Source organism: Oncorhynchus gorbuscha, linkage group LG15, assembly GCF_021184085.1.
Source record: "Oncorhynchus gorbuscha isolate QuinsamMale2020 ecotype Even-year linkage group LG15, OgorEven_v1.0, whole genome shotgun sequence".
Classification (NCBI taxonomy): Eukaryota; Metazoa; Chordata; class Actinopteri; order Salmoniformes; family Salmonidae; genus Oncorhynchus; species Oncorhynchus gorbuscha.
The window spans coordinates 57,463,406-57,482,575 of record NC_060187.1 but is presented as its reverse complement, the minus strand read 5'-3'; the positions used below and the strand labels follow the sequence as shown (position 1 = coordinate 57,482,575).

Here is a 19,170-nt window from a genome sequence, read left to right as displayed (position 1 = left end):
CTCCAGTGTTTAATTGCTCAATTATAATTACTTCACTACTACTGCCTATTTATTGCCTTACCTCCCTTATCTTACCTCATTTGCATACACTGTATATAAAAAAATATATATTGTGTTATTGACTGTATGTTTGTTTTTTCCATGTTTAACTCTGTGTTGTTGTTTGTGTCACACTGCTTTGCTTTATCTTGGCCAGGTCTGAGTTGTAAATGAGAACTTGTTCTCAACTGGCCAACCTGGTTAAATAAAGGTGAAATAAAAAATGTAATAAAAAAAACTGTTGAGCGTGGAAAAACACAGCTGCGTTTGCAGTTCTTAACACAAACCGGTGAGCCTGACACCTACTACCATACCCTGTTCAAAGGCACTTAAATCTTTTGTCTTGACCATTCACCCTCTGAATGGCACACATACACAATCCATGTCTTCATAGGGCCCCACAGTGGAGGTGTCATAATACTCAGAAAACCTAGCGGTCAAACAGAGAAATGGGCCAAATCATTTTTCTACAAAACATTTTTCTCATAGGGGATTTTAGAAACATTTAACAGAAGGGCTGTGTTTTGTGTAGGCTTACCCTGAAATGACGTTTTGATAATCATGTCCCGATTATCATGGTATTTGTAGTTCTTCATGATAGCCACATAAGAAGCTAATTATAAAAGTCACCTTGTCCAAGAGAGATTTACACGGTTATTAAAACGTCATGCCAGGGTAAGTCTACACGATACACAAAACACAGCCAAAATACCAAAATAACTTATGGGAAAAATTAATGATGGAAAAACGATTGAAACCATTTCCCTGTTTGAATGTTTTATGGGTATTATGACTCATAATGTGGTACTCTATTGTCCCAAGGATTGAAAAATCCTTATTTTAGTCTCCTTTATCTACACTGATTTGAGTGGATTTAACAAATTACATTAATAAGGGATCATAGCTTTCACCTGGCCAGTCTATGTCATGGAAAGAGCAGGTGTTCATAATGTTTTGTCCACTCACTGTATATAGCCAAGTTATCATTACTCATTGTGTATTTATTCCTCTTATTATTATTTTTCTATTATTTCTAAATGGTTCTCTCTGCATTGTTGGGAAAGGCCCTTAAGTAAACATTTCACTGTTAGTCTACACCTACTGTTAACGGAGCATGTGACAAATAATATTTGATTTGACTATTGTCACTTGTGAAATATCAACCTTTTAAAATTTGCCTCCATTTAAAAAAACAAACATGCAGTCTCTCATCTAGGACCTGATTGTGCGTGCGTACGTGCGTACGTGCGTGCGTGCGTGCGTGCGTGCGTGTATGTGTGTGAGCGTGTGTGTCTGTGTAGTGCCGGTCTGTGAGGTGTAACTCCCTCTGGATGGGAGCCCTTTGATGCGATGTGGCCTGACAAGCGTGAAGCAGCTCCAATCAGGCGAGTGGGTGGCGGCAATTAACCCTTCTCGCCATGTGAGTCCAAACATAATTGCCTGGAGTGCTGAGGGTGCCTCAGTAAGAAGTGCCCCAGCGTAGGCTGAAATTATGTGTATTAGTAGCACTGCCAGGTGACCAATAAAGGATCAAACCGGGATTGGTACATCCGTTATTTTGCTTTTAAATTCATCATATAATAGCCATTGATTCTTGAAGAATATAACTTCAAATGCCTCATGAGCTTAGCCCATCCGAACCCAAAACATACAATGGTTTTACTCCGTTGTTTGTAAAAAGACACTTTATAGCCTCAAAACATGGTGAAAACTATCATTTTGATATCATGTCAGTCCTTGCAACCCATGGCGTAGTCTATGAATTTGAGAGTGGTTACACTACTTCAGTGCCGTCCATCAAAAACAGTGGTGCGGTACCTACATATATTATTATTATTACTTTGTTGTTGTTTGAAACGCAGATTGCCCCTTTAAAAACATTTGAATTGCTGGGCGTTGCTCTAAATCAGTTGCTACTGTGAAGTTATTGGCATGGAATCACCAAATGGCTACTATCTCAAGTCTTTAACGCTCTCTTATTACACGTATCATTAATATTTCTAGGGGAAAGTCTCATTGAGAATTAAGCATCCCTCATAAACTAATACCGTATCCATCTCTTTCTATAGAAAAGCAACTGGATTTGAATGTGATTGCAACAATGGCTACCCAGTCTTTGCTGACATGCCGGTAGGGACCGACGATTCACGAAGCAAGCAGGCACAAAAACACGCTGATATCTCTATCTGTCTCATACCAACATGTTATGATAGCAGTAAATAAAAATGAGGGCTTAGATTCAACCAGATCAAGCGTTATAACTGGCGGTAGCTGACAGCCGCATCGCTGGTGTTTTCACGTGTGGTGAAACTGCATGAGTCAAATAGGTTAGCAGCTGCACTACGGTTCTCCCAGCAGCAGGATATTATGCTGGCAGGATGATCGCAGATTCTTTTTTTCCAATAAGCATATATAGATTTTTTTAAACCTATGCCAAATGTTAACCCATACCTTAATAATTTGGAATGAGTGCCTAAATTTAAAGGGAAACGTCACAGATTTTCATCTTCATATTCATCATCTCCAGTAAAAAATCTAGAAGATAATGACATAATTGGTGGGTGTGCATCATGTGATATAAACCAATTGCGAGTAGGCATTGTCTACTAATTGCCTACTAAGTGTCTACTAATTGGTTGATGATGTCATTGGAAACACTTATCTTTAAATATGTTTTACGACAAAACATAGAAACACACCATTTTCACATATGTTGATGGTGGGGTGGTGCTGGAGATGATGAAGATTTAGGGAATTTCCCTTGAACGTTTTAACCCTATCCCAAACCTTAACCCTTTGACGTTTTCTGTTGAGAATTATTTTGTGTGTGTGATCATTTGAGCCTTTTTAAAAATCTGAATGAATTCAAAACAAATACGTCGTCACATACAGTGTGTGAGTCTTCATTTGATCTTGATTCCCTTCTTTATTCATTACAATATGCAGTACGTCTCTGTCACCACATTTAGCATGAACTCTAAGCAGTTAATACTTATTTACTGCCGTCACCTCGGTGCAGAAGGACATGTCTTGCCTTTAGCATGGGATTAACGCAATTCAAAACGTAATTGCTGATCATAGTGTTAAACGCAAAGAGAATGGTTTTCTGAACGTTTTGTAATATTCACCTGAGGGACCTGCAAAATGGACATCACATTGATCCATATTTGATATGTACAAGTTGTGCTGGTTTCGATTCGAATTAATTTAATTGTATTCCGTTTTTGTAGTTATTCTATGGTATGTTCACATTGAGGGCTTCATTTTAAATGACACTAAGATTTCATGACTCAACTTTTAAGAAAAGTCATCAGCGCTAAAGTTGAATGTTCCTCCATACAAATTAATTAACTACATACTGCATTTAAGTTATTTACATGAAGGGCATCTGTACTTGAAAGTACTTAAAACATATCAGGTGTTAAAAAAGGACATCTTACAAGAATCATGCAAAACGTCACGTATACTGTTCTTCCACAAACTGAGATCATCACTGGAGATATACTGTTCTTCCACAAACTGAGATCATCACTGGAGATATACTGTTCTTCCACAAACTGAAATCATCACTGGAGATATACTGTTCTTCCACAAACTGAAATCATCACTGGAGATATACTGTTCTTCCACAAACTGAGATCATCACTGGAGATAAACTGTTCTTCCACAAACTGAAATCATCACTGGAGATATACTGTTCTTCCACAAACTGAAATCATCACTGGAGATATACTGTTCTTCCACAAACTGAAATCATCACTGGAGATATACTGTTCTTCCACAAACTGAAATCATCACTGGAGATATACTGTTCTTCCACAAACTGAAATCATCACTGGAGATATACTGTTCTTCCACAAACTGAGATCATCACTGGAGATATACTGTTCTTCCACAAACTGAAATCATCACTGGAGATATACTGTTCTTCCACAAACTGAAATCATCACTGGAGATATACTGTTCTTCCACAAACTGAAATCATCACTGGAGATATACTGTTCTTCCACAAACTGAAATCATCACTGGAGATATACTGTTCTTCCACAAACTGAAATCATCACTGGAGATATACTGTTCTTCCACAAACTGAAATCATCACTGGAGATATACTGTTCTTCCACAAACTGAGATCATCACTGGAGATAAACTGTTCTTCCACAAACTGAAATCATCACTGGAGATATACTGTTCTTCAAACACAAAAATCATCACTGGAGATAAACTGTTCTTCCACAAACTGAAATCATCACTGGAGATATACTGTTCTTCCACAAACTGAAATCATCACTGGAGATAAACTGTTCTTCCACAAACTGAAATCATCACTGGAGATATACTGTTCTTCCACAAACTGAGATCATCACTGGAGATAAACTGTTCTTCCACAAACTGAAATCATCACTGGAGATAAACTGTTCTTCCACAAACTGAGATCATCACTGGAGATAAACTGTTCTTCCACAAACTGAAATCATCACTGGAGATAAACTGTTCTTCCACAAACTGAAATCATCACTGGAGATAAACTGTTCTTCCACAAACTGAGATCATCACTGGAGATAAACTGTTCTTCCACAAACTGAAATCATCACTGGAGATATACTGTTCTTCCACAAACTGAAATCATCACTGGAGATAAACTGTTCTTCCACAAACTGAGATCATCACTGGAGATAAACTGTTCTTCCACAAACTGAAATCATCACTGGAGATAAACTGTTCTTCCACAAACTGAAATCATCACTGGAGATAAACTGTTCTTCCACAAACTGAAATGATCACTGGAGATAAACTGTTCTTCCACATTCTAAAAATTAAAAAGGCAATAAAAAAGTATTTTTTGAAATAACAAAAAAATAGCAATTGTTGGTTCTTGTGGTAAATGTGAAGGAAAAACAATGTCTGTTCACATTTGACAACGGTTTTCATACACATACCTTCATAATGTAGAGGCCTCTGGGTTCTTCATTGAAGATGTAAGGGAGGAGGAAGATGGCTGCTGTGAATGAGTCCTATAATGTTTTAGAGAAATCATTCATTTAAATTAACTGTAGATGATACTGAAGATTATATATTTGTTTAACACTTTTTTGTTTACTACGTGATTCCATATGTGTTATTACATAGTTTTGATGTCTTCACTATTATTCTACAATGTAGAAAATAGTTTTTTTAAATAAGAAAAACCATTGAATGAGTAGGTGTGTCCACATTTTTGTATATATATATATATATATATATATCAAATATTGAATTTGGCCTTTACTACTAGAGCCCATAAAAACACTTTGAATAACACATTCATAAATGGCAAAACAGGAAGTCAATAATATTACATAAGAAATAGGGTTTGGAAGGGTCTGTCCTACATTTAGAAGAAATATCAGAATTTAAAAAAGAATTTGGACACATATTGTCATGATTTGGCCAGGGTTGTTCCGGTTTTTGGTCACTAGATGCCCCCATTGTGCCTTTTGACCTTTTGTTTTCCCTTGATCCCCATTATTATTTGCACCTGTGCCTCGTTTCCCCTGATTGTATTTAAACCCTTTGTTTTCCTCTGTTCTTTGCTCTGTGTTTGTATGTTAGCACCCAGCCCTAGTACTCTGAGAACTCTTGTTGATCCCGGTGGACTCTCTTATGGAATTCTGTTTTTTGTTCTTGTTTGTTTGTTTTTTGAGTATCTTTTGAGGCTTGTTGTGCTTTACCTTCCACCTTGTGGATTTACCTTTTTTTGTCTTGGAGGATTACCTTTGTTCTTGTAGGATTCCTTTTGAGGTTGTGGAGTTACATGTTTTCCTGAAGAACTTCACTTTTTACTTAATTAAATACACCGTCTCAAGTACTGCTGTGTCTGCCTCATCTTCTGTGTTCTGCCGACTATTCATGGCTCAGTTGGTTAAGTGACTGTTTCTCACTCCGGAGACCCGGGTTCGTAACCGGGTCCTGACAGAAACACAGAGCCAAAAATAAACCCAGAGGCAGCCAGTTCCCAGGATCTTGTTGCCATGCTGTCCCACCACCAGGAGACTGTCCAACGCCACGAAGTTGCCCTGGTTCAGCAAGAGGCCTTAATGGCTAAACATTCTCATCTTCTGTCGGAGATGCTGACTTCCATAAAGCAGATATCTGATCGACTTACCCCGGCAACAGTTCCCGTCCAAGTACCTCAGATTCACGTACCCATGGCAGTTAACCCTCTGGCTGAACCTCGTCTTCCACCTCCCCAACGGTTCTCAGGTGATCCAAGTGCTTGTAAAGGGTTTCTCATCCAATGTTCTCTCTCCTTCGAGCTGCAACCCTCGTCGTTCCCCACCAACCGGTCTAAGATCGCATATATCATCTCCCTGCTGTCGGAAAAAGCCCTGGCCTGGGCTACTGCTGTGTGGGATGCCCATAGTTCCTGCTGTGCCAGCTACTCTGCCTTTGCTGAGGAATTCAAACGAGTGTTTCAAGGCCCAAGCAGTGGTCCTGACTCAGCCAAACAGCTCCTGACTCTCCACCAAGGTCGGCGCAGCGTGACGGACTATGCCATCCAGTTCCGCACGGTGGCAGCAGCGAGTGGCTGGAACACCGAGGCGCTCACGGTGTGCTTTCTGAAAGGCCTTTCCGACACTATCCAAGATGAACTGGCCACTCGGGAACCAGCTCCGAGTCCCCACCTTTATCCTCGCTGGCTCCACCGGAACCCATGCAGATTGGACACATCTCCCAGGCTGAGAGAGACCGCCGGGTGAGGGAGCGACGCTGTCTATATTGCGGCAAACCGGGCCATTTCCGTTCCACGTGTCCCGGGCTCCAGGGAAACGCTCTGTCCCGTACAGACCAGGGGGAACTGTAACGGGAAACATAACCTCCTCCCATCCGTCCAACTCCCGTCTGCTCATTCCAGTCACCCTTTCCTGGGACAACCACAAGCTTCACCTTCAAGCTTTGGTAGACTCTGGAGCCGCAGGTAACTTCATGGATGGTGTCTGGGCGAAGGAGAATGGCGTTCCCTCTGAACCTCTAAGTGACCCCATGAGGGTTACTACATTGGATGGAAGCCCTTTGGGATCTGGACTTGTCACTCATGTCACTACCTCCTTGCGACTTTCAGTTTCACAACACCAGGAATTGATGAACTTTCATTTGATCTCCTGTTCCGAGTTCCCTCTCGTCCTTGGATACCCCTGGCTTCACAGCCATAACCCTCACATGGACTGGTCTGTGGGCACTATCAAGCAGTGGGGTCCTACGTGCCAAGCTACTTGTATTTTCCCGAATTCCCCGAGTTCTACTCCCGAGTCTTTAGAATCCATCGACCTGACCCGAGTTCCCGAGTGTTACCATGACCTCAAACGTGTATTTAGCAAACAGAGGGCCACCATGCTACCACCCCATAGACCTTATGATTGCCCCATCGAACTGTTTCCGGGCACTTGCCCTCCCAGGGGTCGGATCTTTTCCCTATCTCCACCCGAACGAGCTGCTATGGATACCTACATCAAGGACTCTCTGGAAGCAGGACTCATGCGTCCATCCACCTCCCCGGTGGGAGCAGGGTTTTCTTTGTGGCCAAGAAAGACGGTGGATTACGTCCTTGCATCGACTACCGGGGACTCAATGCCATAACCGTCCGTAACCGTTAACCGCTACCCGTTATGGCCACAGCCTTCGAGCTGCTCCAGGAAGCAGTTGTTTTCACTAAGCTTGACCTGCGGAATGCATACCATCTTGTGCGGATCAGACCTGGTGACGAGTGGAAGACCGCTTTCAACACGCCTACTGGTCACTATGAATACTTGGTGATGCCCTTCGGCCTGACCAACGCCCCAGCGGTGTTCCATGCGCTCATAAACGATGTGCTTAGGGATATGCTTAACATATTTGTGTTCGTTTACTTGGATGACATCCTCATCTTTTCGAGCTCTCTTCAAGAACACACTAAGCATGTCAGACAAGTACTCAAACGCCTCTTAGACAGCCATCTGTACGTTAAGCCGGAAAAATGTGAATTCCATTCATCCCGAGTACAATTCCTGGGATTTGTAGTGGAACCCGGTCGAGTCCAAATGGACCCCAGGAAGGTAGGGGCGGTAGCAGCTTGGCCCACCCCCAAATCCGTTAAGGAAGTTCAGCGTTTCCTGAGCTTCACTAACTTTTACCTCAAGTTCATCAAGAACTTCAGCTTGGTGGCAGCCCCTCTCTCAGCTTTAACCAAGGGTGGCAATGCAAGGTTTTTGTGGGGAAGAGAATCTGAGACGGCCTTCCAAGGACTCGAGCAGCGCGTCCTCTCTGCTCCCATCCTGATACTACCGACTACGGATGAACCGTTTGTGGTGGAGGTAGACGCCTCAGAGGTTGGTGTTGGAGCTGTCCTGTCTCAGAGGGGTAAAGACAAGAAGCTTCATCCGTGCGCTTTCTTCTCACACCGGCTTACCCCGGCTGAGAGGAACTACGATGTGGGGGATCGTGAACTCCTAGCGGTTAAGATGGCATTGAAGGAATGGAGACACTGGCTCGAGGGGGCTTCTCACCCGTTTCAAGTGCTTACGGACCACAAAAATCTGGAGTATATCCAGCAGGCGAAGCGGTTGAACTCTAGACAAGCTAGATGTTCTCTTTTCTTCAATCGATTCCAGTTTATCCTCACCTATCGGCCCGGGTCGAAGAATCTCAAACCGGATGCCCTGTCCCGACTCTACGCTCCTGCCATTCGAGATGACACGGACATGCCTGTCCTTCCTGCTGCTAAGATCGTGGCTCCGATCTCGTGGCAAGTTGAGGATACCGTGAGACGAGCTCAAGCTATTGAACCGGACCCGAAAGGAGGTCCTGCCAATCGGTTGTTTGTCCCCAAGGCAGTGAGGACTCAGGTCCTTCTGTGGGGGCACTCCTCTCACCTCACCTGTCACCCGGGCGTAGGTCGCACCTTGGAGTTCATCCAGCGTAAGTTCTGGTGGCCTACCATAAGAGAAGACGTTGCCACTTTCGTCAATGCCTGCCACGTGTGCTGCCAGGGCAAATCTTCTCACCTCCACCCGCAAGGACTCCTTCACCCTTTACCTGTTCCCCACAGACCCTGGTCACATATATCTTTTGGACTTCATTACTGGCCTTCCTCCATCCCATGGCAATACTACTATCCTAGTCATTATCGACAGGTTTTCAAAGGCGGCCAGGTTTGTCCCTCTGACTAAGTTACCTTCTGCCAAGGAAACGGCTGAGTTGGTAATTAATCATGTGTTCCGAGTCTTCGGCATTCCTCAAGATATGGTTTCTGACAGAGGTCCCCAGTTCGCCTCTAGGTTTTGGAAGGCCTTCTGCCAACTCACGGGGGCTTCTGCCAGTCTATCTTCAGGGTACCATCCGGAGTCCAACGGCCAAACTGAGAGGATGAATCAAGAGCTGGAAACCACCCTCCGATTCATGACTCGTAACAACCCGTCCACATGGTCGTCCTTCATTGTTTGGGCCGAATACGCGCACAACACCTTGCGCTCCTCCTCCACTGGTATGTCCCCGCACGAGTGTCAGTTTGGCTATGCCCCTCCATTGTTCCCGGACCAGGAGGCAGAAGTCAGAGTGCCTTCATCCTTGAAGTTCGTCAGACGCTGTCGGCTTATGTGGAGGAAGATCCGTCTTAATCTTATGCGTTCCTCACAGAGGTACCAACAACAAGCCAACAGACGTCGCCATCCCGGGCCTACCCTGCGCCCCGGCCAGAGAGTCTGGCTCTCCACAAGAGACTTACCACTATGGGTGGAGTCTCGCAAGCTGTCCCAAAAATACATCGGTCCCTTTAAGGTTGCCAGGAGAGTTAACCCAGTTTCTTATCGCCTACACTTACCCAGATCCCTTAAGATTAATCCCACGTTTCACATTTCCTTATTAAAACCTGTTGTTTTTTTCTCCCCTTGTCCCGGCAGACAGACCTCCCCCTCCGCCTCGTGTCATTGGAGGCCAGCCGGCTTATACCGTCCATCGGATACTGGATTCCCGCCGGGTGCAGCGGTCCTGGCAGTATCTGGTGGACTGGGAAGGCTATGGTCCCGAGGAGCGCTCCTGGGTTCCTGCCAAAGACATACTGGACCCTGACCTCATTCATCAGTTCAGGGCCCTCCACCCTGAGAGAGCTGGTAGGAACGTCAGGAGTCGTTCCTAGGGGGGGGATTCTGTCAGGATTTGGCCAGGGTTGTTCCGGTTTTTGGTCACTAGATGCCCCCATTGTGCCTTTTGACCTTTTGTTTTCTCTTGATCCCGATTATTATTTGCACCTGTGCCTCGTTTCCCCTGATTGTATTTAAACCCTTTGTTTTCCTCTGTTCTTTGCTCTGTGTTTGTATGTTAGCACCCAGCCCTAGTACTCTGAGAACTCTTGTTGATCCCGGTGGACTCTCTTATGGAATTCTGTTTTGTTCTTGTTTGTTTGTTTTTTGAGTATCTTTTGAGGCTTTTTGTGCTTTACCTTCCACCTTGTGGATTTACCTTTTTTGTCTTGGAGGATTACCTTTGTTCTTGTAGGATTCCTTTTGAGGTTGTGGAGTTACATGTTTTCCTGAAGAACTTCACTTTTTACTTAATTAAATACACAGTCTCAAGTACTACTGTCTGCCTCATCTTCTGGGTTCTGCAGTCTATTCGTGGCTCAGTTGCTTAAGTGACTGTTTCTCACTCCGGAGACCCGGGTTCTTAACCGGATCATCACTTCCGGCGCAGACTGAGATGGCCGCCTCGCTTCGCGTTCCTAGGAAACTATGCAGTTTTTTTTTTTTACGTGTTATTTCTTACATTAGTACCCCAGGTCATCTTAGGTTTCATTACATACAGTCGAGAAGAACTACTGAATATAAGATCAGCGTCAACTCACCATCAGTACGACCAAGAATATGTTTTCCGCGACGCGGATCCTGTGTTCTGCCTTACAAACAGGACAACGGAATGGATCGCATGCAGCGACCCAAGGAAATGACTCCGAAAAAGAGGGAAACACAGCGGTCTTCTGGTCAGACTCCGGAGACGGGCACATCGCGCACCACTTCCCAGCATTCTTCTTGCCAATGTACAGTCTCTCGACAACAAGGTTGATGAAATCCGAGCAAGGGTGGCATTCCAGAGGGACATCAGAGACTGCAACGTTCTCTGCTTTACGGAAACATGGCTTACTGGGAAGACGCTATCCAGGGCGGTGCAGCCAATGGGTTTCTCCACGCATCGCGCCAACAGAAACATACATCTCTCTGGTAAGAAGAGTGGCGGGGGCGTATGCCTCATGACTAACGGGACATGGTGTGATGAAGGAAACATACAGGAACTCAAATCCTTCTGTTCACCTGATTTAGAATTCCTCACAATCAAATGTAGAGCGCATTATCTTCCAAGAGAATTCTCTTCGATTATAATCACAGCCGTATATATCCCTCCCCAAGCAGACACATCGATGGCTCTGAACGAACTTTATTTAACTCTTTGCAAACTGGAAACCATTTATCCGGAGGCTGCATTCATTGTAGCTGGGGATTTTAACAAAGCTAATCTGAAAACAAGACTCCCTAAATTTTATAAGCATATCGATTGCGCAACCAGGGGTGGTAAAACCTTGGATCATTGTTACTCTAACTTCCGCGACGCATATAAGGCCCTGCCCCGCCCCCCTTTCGGAAAAGCTGACCACGACTCCATTTTGCTGATCCCTGCCTACAGGCAGAAATTAAAACAAGAGGCTTCCACGCTGAGGTCTGTCCAACGCTGGTCAGAACAAGCTGACTCTACACTCCAAGACTGCTTCCATCACGTGGACTGGGACATGTTTCGTATTGCGTCAGATGGAAATATTGACGAATACGCTGATTCGGTGTGCGAGTTCATTAGAATGTGCGTTGAAGATGTCGTTCCCATAGCAACGATAAAAACATTCCCTAACCAGAAACCGTGGATTGATGGCAGCATTCGCATGAAACTGAAAGCGCGAACCACTGCTTTTAATCAGGACAAGGTGTCTGGTAACATGTCCGAATATAAACAATGCAGCTATTCCCTCCGCAAGGCTATTAAACAAGCTAAGCGTCAGTACAGAGACAAAGTGGAATCTCAATTCAATGGCTCAGACACAAGAGGCATGTGGCAGGGTCTACAGTCAATCACGGACTACAAGAAGGAACCCAGCCCAGTCACGGACCAGGATGTCTTGCTCCCAGGCAGACTAAATAACTTTTTTGCCCGCTTTGAGGACAATACAGTGCCCCTGACACGGCCTGCAACGAAAACATGCGGTCTCTCCTTCACTGCAGCCGAGGTGAGTAAGACATTTAAACGTGGTAACCCTCGCAAGGCTGCAGGCCCAGAAGGCATCCCCAGCCGCGCCCTCAGAGCATGCGCAGACCAGCTGGCCGGTGTGTTTACGGACATATTCAATCAATCCCTATACCAGTCTGCTGTTCCCACATGCTTCAAGAGGGCCACCATTGTTCCTGTTCCCAAGAAAGCTAAGGTAACTGAGCTAAACGACTACCGCCCCGTAGCACTCACTTCCGTCATCATGAAGTGCTTTGAGAGACTAGTCAAGGACCATATCACCTCCACCCTACCTGACACCCTAGACCCACTCCAATTTGCTTACCGCCCAAATAGGTCCACAGACGATGCAATCTCAACCACACTGCACACTGCCCTAACCCACCTGGACAAAAGGAATACCTATGTGAGAATGCTGTTCATCGACTACAGCTCGGCATTCAACACCATAGTACCCTCCAAACTCGTCATCAAGCTCGAGACCCTGGGCCTCGACCCCGCCCTGTGCAACTGGGTACTGGACTTCCTGACGGGCCGCCCCCAGGTGGTGAGGGTAGGCAACAACATCTCCTCCCCGCTGATCCTCAACACGGGGCCCCACAAGGGTGCGTTCTGAGCCCTCTCCTGTACTCCCTGTTCACCCACGACTGCGTGGCCACGCACGCCTCCAACTCAATCATCAAGTTTGCGGACGACACAACAGTGGTAGGCTTGATTACCAACAACGACGAGACGGCCTACAGGGAGGAGGTGAGGACCCTCGGAGTGTGGTGTCAGGAAAATAACCTCACACTCAACGTCAACAAAACTAAGGAGATGATTGTGGACTTCAGGAAACAGCAGAGGGAACACCCCTATCCACATCGATGGAACAGTAGTGGAGAGGGTAGCTAGTTTTAAGTTCCTCGGCATACACATCACAGACAAACTGAATTGGTCCACTCACACTGAAAGCGTCGTGAAGAAGGCGCAGCAGCGCCTATTCAACCTCAGGAGGCTGAAGAAATTTGGCTTGTCACCAAAAGCACTCACAAACTTCTACAGATGCACAATCGAGAGCATCCTGGCGGGCTGTATCACCGCCTGGTACGGCAACTGCTCCGCCCTCAACCGTAAGGCTCTCCAGAGGGTAGTGAGGACTGCACAATGCATCACCGGGGGCAAACTACCTGCCCTCCAGGACACCTACACCACCCGTTGTTACAAGAAGGCCATAAAGATCATCAAGGACATCAACCACCAGAACCACTGCCTGTTCACCCCGCTATCATCCAGAAGGCGAGGTCAGTACAGGTGCATCAAAGCTGGGACCGAGAGACTGAAAAACAGCTTCTATCTCAAGGCCATCAGACTGTTAAACAGCCACCACTAACATTGAGTGGCTGCTGCCAACACACTGTCATTGACACTGACCCAACTCCAGCCATTTTAATAATGGGAATTGATGGGAAATGATGTAAATATATCACTAGCCACTTTAAACAATGCTACCTTATATAATGTTACTTACCCTACATTATTAATCTCATATGCATATGTATATACAGTACTCTACATCATCGACTGCATCCTTATGTAATACATGTATCACTAGCCACTTTAACTATGCCACTTTGTTTACTTTGTCTCCACACTCATCTCATATGTATATACTGTACTCGATACCATCTACTGTATGCTGCTCTGTACCATCACTCATTCATATATCCTTATGTACATATTCCTTATCCCCTTACACTGTGTATAAGACAGTAGTTTTGGAATTGTTAGTTAGATTACTTGTTGGTTATCACTGCATTGTCGGAACTAGAGGCACAAGCATTTCGCTACACTCGCATTAACATCTGCTAACCATGTGTATGTGACAAATACAATTTGATTTGATTTGAAATCGGATTTGATTTGATTTGACACATATTTACCCCTTTTTTTGTTGCCGCAAATCTACTTCAATAAAATAAAAAAATCGATACCGGGTTACCTTCAGACATGTGCTGTGGGGGTTGGTGGGGCTTGTGGGGATCTTAGAGATTATGAGAGTCTCCACTTTCCATAGTGGGGTATAGGTTTGTAGCCTACATGGTTTGGACACTACAGACAGAAGTTGGCACATCGAAGGTAACGAGAAACAGGTACAAAAAAAGTTTCGTTACGAGAACCAAGCTATCATAAGTGCTTTATATAGGCCTATTATACATTTTGTAGAAACAAATAGAATATTCTATAATTGTGGTACAACAAATGTCAACTATGAGAGTCTCATCTTACCTTATCACATTCGGACACTAGATGTTTTCTTGAGAAGACCGATTTTCGGGATGTCTCCTGGTCTGACAAACAGAGGTGTATCTCTGCCACTTGCCACTGCAGATGCAGAAGGACCACATAGGGGGATGTGGTGTATTGAGATGCAGCCCATACAAAACAGATATCTCTAGGTTAAACAGATGGATTTTGATGGAGATTGTTGTATTATGTTAATTATAATGATGCAATTGTTTTTTAATGTAGGCTACCTCCAGATTTAGTGTGCCTCTTAGCAGTATTTCAAAAACACACGTTTGTAATACTATATAACTGTTTACATTTGCACCACAATAGATACAGTTACACGCCATCTTTTTCTAGAGATGCATGACAACGTTGCAACTTGCACAAAATGTTTAGCCATAGGCATATACTGACCAAACATGAGTACCATCCGGACACCATCCGATGCACTTTGATGTTGTATGATAATTTGGCAGCTAATTAGATTAATTACTTCCTATGTGCCGAATGTATTAGGAGCTATACTTAGGAATACACAATAACTTTTAATATAAATAATAGAACTGTTATGTGTGTTTTGTTTTCCGGCCTGTAGTAGCCTACCCAGCCTGTACCCCTACAATGGTGGCTGTCTCCTGATGTGTTAAATGTGTTTGTTAAATCGTTGAGCAGGCTAATAAAAAATCATTGACAGCCGACATATTGTAATATAGAAAATAAGACGTCTTGTTCTTAGCCATCCTTGCAAGAGAGATGTATCATATGCCTACATCCATTCCTATTTTCTTCCATCCAGACAATCCACAGAAGCAGCAACAGCACTTTTTCTTATTTTCCTTGTACCAATTTTACTGGTAAATGATCAATTTCAGATAACTAGAATATCGAAGGAATCCCTTTTGTTGGTAAGTGTATTTATTCACCAAATGTTAATTGTTGGTAATTAACCAATTCATTTGAATAGTCTTATGTCCTTTTATATCAAACTGGTTCAGTTTCAATGCCCCCAGACCCAACTCATCATTAGGTTGGCCTATGCCCTCCAGGGAGAGTAGGATATTGTAAAAACATTCTTACATGATTAGAAAGAGGTAGCAAGGACTTTCTAGATTAGAAATAAAAAATGCAAACATATTTTCAGAAAATAAATGTGTTAATATAATCAAAATCCACATATATCTCTTTGTAGTTATTGGTTACCTTGAGCAACAAATACAAAGGAGGGCCATATATAAGGAATTGTGTTTTATTCCATATAGAAATAACATAAAGAAAAGACTCGGCAAAATAAATCATGAAAAATGTATCAAATATAGAATAACTAACTGCTGGAGTACAGTTCACAAATAAATTCACTAGGTGGAGCCATTTCTTCACTATGTTATTTTAGATCAAATTCAAGCGCTTCTAGCCCTTTGTCATGTTAGTAGTAGTACAGAGACTATAGGTCAAAAGTAGCATTATGATATTTTCATGGAGGTCATAGAGATTTATTGATCACCTCTCTGAAAACTTGAACAAATGCAGGGAATGTTTAAATACATGTCACAGTGAAGTTGAAACCCCACCTCTTTAAGGAATACCTAGGATAGGATAAAGTAATCCTTCTCACCCCCCCCTTAAAATATGTAGATGCACTATTGTAAAGTGGCTGTTCCACTGGATGTCATAAGGTGAATGCACCAATTTGTAAGTCGCTCTGGATAAGAGCGTCTGCTAAATGACTTAAATGTAAATGTAAATGTAAAGTTATCAACACAATTGTACAGGGGCTGCAATGGAGTCATTATTGAATAATTCTGCCTGTAAGCTTGTAGAGGCCGTTAAGGAAAGAGCGTATAAAACACGTACCGTATTACATATTTAACTGACATTTACAGTTGAGGTAATCAAATTCATACGTAGAAATCCACTTACGTTCCGAAGCAGCAGCAAGGTAATTGGTTATGTTTATCTCAAATTCAGGAGCGGGGCCATCTTTGAGTTTTCTATAGATATGTCCATCAGTTGGCGGCAGGCTTCCATTGTATTATGCATAGTCATAGCGTTGTAGTCGAACTTCCGTTTCAAAACTGTTCTTGTTGCCTTGTAATTGTTTTTTTTTCTCTACTTCAATCTAATATCACCCGATGTTGCATTTCCCCCTGCCACAGAACAGTCATTCGCCAACAAAGGGTTGGATTATTCGCTTGAGTATCATTTCAAGTATATACTTTGCTCTCTTTCTAAACAAGTTGGAAGTTCTACGGATTTTGTTACATAGGTGAGTGACCTTAGATGACCAAGATAACAGTTATCTACCACGCACCTTAGCTAAATGTGCAAAGGCCTACCTGATATGGGTCATTTAAAACCGAGGGTAAGTAGTCAGACAAAAAGAAACAATCGGCAATTGGGTTCTTAGGCCAGCTGTATAAACATAGCCCATGACGCCTCTGCTCAATTGTGAGTCTCTGTCTAAAATGTACAAACTCCACCCATCCGGTGCCCTGGGCAAGCTAAAACAGATGCACCTCATTACACTTCTGTTCACATCTGTGTCTGTTTCATGATGTCAGCATCTGAGGGCCATTCTGTAACACAACAAACACACTAACTGGGTGTGTCTTCCGCCAGAATTCCAGTCAAATGTAGGAGTGTGGGGGGGGGGATGTGTTGTGTGCGCACCGCTCGCTTTTATCGGAGATTAGAAACGTCGCGTCATTCACGTTACTGTGTAATATCATGCCAGCAAGAATACTGTGTGTTTTGCCTTGTGTTTTGTTATAGGAGACATTCTAAGAAGATGGCCCAACACGTCATCGTCCGTTATTGGGGAGCACAATTCACACGAAGCTGAATGAGCTCAGTCACAAGACGGGGGGATAAACATCGAAACTGAGCACATGTCAGCCTCTCTGGCTGCGTTTTCTTCTATAAACCCCATTATGCCACTGATTGTATTGATTGGAGTCGTCTTACAATGGCACCAATGCACTGACTGTTATTAGGAATCTAGACGGAGTGTGATAAAGCATCAATGAGGAGCCAAATAAGTGTCCTTATTATGCTGAAACAACAAGGCGGTGAAAGAAAAATAAAATAAGTAGATGCCTTACATCTGATAATTGGAATATTTTTGGGAACCTGTATCTAATAACTAGAAATATATCTGATTCTAAGTTTAGATGTATAGCTTTTTAGTGTGATGCTCCTTGATTAAACGGAATACAATAGCCCCATTGTTCACAAGAGAACCTTGTTGTGCCGTGAATTAGCCAGCTGACCAAAGCAAATTGGTAAAGAATGAACCCGTAAGCCTTTCACCGGAGCCAAGCTGTCTAAAAATAGAGGAGAAGGAAGGGATAGAGACAGGGGATTGAGAGGTTGGGCGATGACAGTTGGACAGAGGGGGATGGTGGAACTGACTGTCGGGTAAGGATGTGAATGGGGATTTTGTTGTTGTCTACTAGGCAGCCTTGACTGCCAATCAAGAGAGGGTACAGTTCTAGAAACGCACACAACACACCGTGTGCACAGTCCCGTCTTCGAGTGCTCTTCAAGCCACTTGCAGCTGGACACACACGTTTTCCACCCTCCCTCATCATGTGTCTGACTATGATGAGCATGTTTGGCTGTATGGTCTTGACTTGGATGGTGAGTATGCACACATTGTCATTTCACAGGGAGACACCACAATATTTTCAGACCCCTAAGTGGCCATGGTTTATTTTCTTTGGACAACGGATAGATTCTTCGGGGGGGGGGGGGAATGTAGAAACACATCAACTAACAGACGTCAAAAAAAGAGAACAACATGAACAGGTCAGAGCGCAAGTGTTGGTGGAAAAACATTTACACATTTCAGTTAACACTCATTACCACAGAGACGCGAGTGCAGCTTTTGTACCACTATAAAGAGCTATCTTACAGTGGGGAAACAAACAAGTTCCACGGTCCCCCGCCGCCATACTGTCTATAAGAAGATGACACGACCACACGACGGGACACACTGTGGCTATTGTGTACGGTTGTGTGTCTCTGGGATGGTAACGGAAAAAAGTTTGAGAGAAGGCAAAATCGTATAAGACGATGATAATGGTTCTACTATAGTGGCTAGTCTCCACAGCAGCCTTTCAGGAGACAAACAGGAAGCCGACAACACCGTTGGAGGCCTCACGACCTCTGATCCCTCGCTCTCTTTCTCTTTGTATCCATCCTCCTATTTCTTTGGACTTGCACTCTGTGACCCCAGGCCAGAAATACATGCTATTGGAGAGGACAAGAAGAAGACGAAGGAGGGACACGCAGCATGGTGAGTGGCACATAGGCCCAGGCACACTCGCGATAAGATGGTCACGGGAATAGAAGGAGAGAGAGGGGGGGGGGGGGGGGGGTTAAGGAAAACAGGCTGTTGGCAAAGAGGGAGGGATAAGGGAGTGGGCAGAAGGAGATGGAGAGAAAGAAATTGGCTTTGTGGATTAAGCAGGGGTTGAAGTTGTGGGCGAAACGAGGGCCATCGACAGCTGGAGTGAAATGTAGCTGTAGTTTGGCACTGCTCGATTGGTTAATGCGCTTAGCTGAGTTAGTCAGTATGGAGAG

At 43.9% G+C, this 19,170-nt stretch overlaps 1 long non-coding RNA gene across 1 annotated transcript; it reads right to left on the bottom strand.

Moving 5' to 3' along the window:
- Positions 1 to 4,961: 4,961 nt before the first annotated feature.
- LOC123996425 lies at positions 4,962 to 17,067 on the bottom strand. Its single transcript, XR_006831991.1, has 3 exons — positions 16,507 to 17,067; positions 14,587 to 14,682; positions 4,962 to 5,054 (listed from the first exon to the last, which is right to left on the bottom strand). It is a non-coding gene; the product is annotated as an uncharacterized LOC123996425 (long non-coding RNA).
- Positions 17,068 to 19,170: the final 2,103 nt, after the last annotated feature.